Below are 1,979 nucleotides of genomic sequence, written 5' to 3'. Positions count from 1 at the left end.
TCTCTCTCTCTCTCTCTCTCTCTCTCTCTCTCTCTCTCTCTCTCTCTCTCTCTCCCCCCGCTTCTGATTGCTTCTATGACTTCTTATAGGCAACTCACTGTGCTTCCAGCAGTCTTCCCCACTGTCACTTCAGACTTCTTTCTAAACAGATAAGTAGTAAACAAGGTTGGTACCTGCTAGTTATATTTAGTGATCAGTGGGAAACACTGCCCAGGGAGGCTTTTGAGCCAGTGATTCCTGGGCGTGTATGGGAATCACCTGGACAGCTCCTGGAAGTAGAATGTTGGGCTCCATCCATCGAGTTCCAGATTCCAGAGGTGTGAGGTGGAGGTGAGGCCCCAGAATTTCTACTTCTAACAAGTTCCCAAAAGATGCTGAGGCTACTGGTCGGGAAACCACACTCAGAATCATTGTTTGGGGATCTGTCTCATTAAAGAAACAAAAGACGTTGAAGCAGAGAGAAAGAAAATATTTGGGAATTACTTTTTCTTAAGAGGCTGCATGTTCTGGGCTCCAGTTTCATTTACATTTCTACTTGCTCCACGGTGGCATGCAGTGTATTCTTAACGCTGAAATGCCGATCAAGACATCAAACCACTCGTCCTCAGAAAATATTAATAAAAGATTTGTGCAACCCTGGTGTATGTATGTGTGTGCGCGTCTGTCTTGAGCTCTCAAAGAGATTTCAGGTGATGGATTAAAGGCCTGGATGGATTAGGGCCCGGCTGCTCTTGGCTCCGTTGCGACCCCTAAGGGGGAGAGAAATCCGAGCGCGCGGGACTCATGCCCTCTACAACTTCTCGGTTGCGCAGAGGGTCCCCGCGGTCCAATCCAGGTCAGCAAAGCTTTCCCCTTCACTCCAGGGGGAGTATGAGGGTTTGCTCTGGGCTGGGGCCCTGTGCTTCCGGCTGGTGGGAAGTCAGCCTGGGGTTGAGGTGCAGGGTCTCGAGCTGGTAGGGAGAACGTGGCAAGCGCCGGGTGGGGCTCTCGGGCAGGAAAGGGCCCCGAGCCAAGAGGCGGAGTAGGGAACGGCTCCTCTGAGGCTTTTCTACCCGGGAGACAAGTTTCTGGAAGTGGGCGGGAGGAGAAGGATGGAGAATCCGATTTCGAGCCCCAGCCTACACTGCCTCCTGGGTCCGCATCCCTTTCCGGGAGCCGCCTCCGAGACAGCCGGGTGCGTGTGCCAATGCGGACTGGTCCAGCGCAAAGACACCGCCCAGGGAAGCCTCTAGGGTAATGACCCTGCTCAGCCAACAAGGAGCGGCGCAGACTCCAGCCAGCTGGCGAGAGGAACTTCCTTTCTTAGCTTTGCATCCTTTTCTCCAAATTCTGGCGATGCCCTAGGAAACTTGCACGGTGCCAGTGGCATTCTTGAGAGCCAGGCTGGCTTCCTCCAGGCGTCGGGGTTCCGGGCGCCTTTGATCTTTCTATCTGGCAGGCTCAGCTGGTCCACCTCCAGCCCGTTCATGGGAATATTAACCACCCCAAGGACTAGGCTACAGATCCCTTCCCAGGGCAGAGGGAGGAGAAAGGGGTGGAAAGGGCAGAGAGAACAGTTGAGAATGTCTTCGAGTTATGAGACCAGACTCCTCGAGGCGACGTCATCTCATCCATTGTACCCAGCATCCAGCTTAGCGCCCGACACCTCAATACATGTTGAACCGCCAGTGAATCATTAACTCTCTGAGGCTATGGTGAAGGAAGAAGTTAAGATACAAGGCAGGTGGAGCAAAGAAACTGACAGTGGGGCTGTTGCCATGGTTAAATTGAAACAAACGGGGACGTCCCTGGTGGTCCAGTGGGTAAGACTCCGGGCTCCCAGTGCAGGGGGCCGGGGTTGGATCCCTGCTCAGTGAACTAGATCCCACATGCACGGCACAACTAAGAGTCCACATGCTGCAACTAAAAGATCCCGCGTGCTACAGTGAAGATAGTGCAGCCAAAATAAATAAATAAATAAATAAAATATTTTAAAAATA

This window comes from Aethalodelphis obliquidens, unplaced genomic scaffold, assembly GCF_003676395.1.
Source record: "Aethalodelphis obliquidens isolate GAN/ISIS:26980383/991018 unplaced genomic scaffold, ASM367639v1 scaffold3, whole genome shotgun sequence".
In the NCBI taxonomy this organism is placed as follows: domain Eukaryota; kingdom Metazoa; phylum Chordata; class Mammalia; order Artiodactyla; family Delphinidae; genus Aethalodelphis; species Aethalodelphis obliquidens.
The sequence above is the reverse complement of the archived record's forward strand: the minus strand, read 5'-3'. Positions refer to the sequence as shown.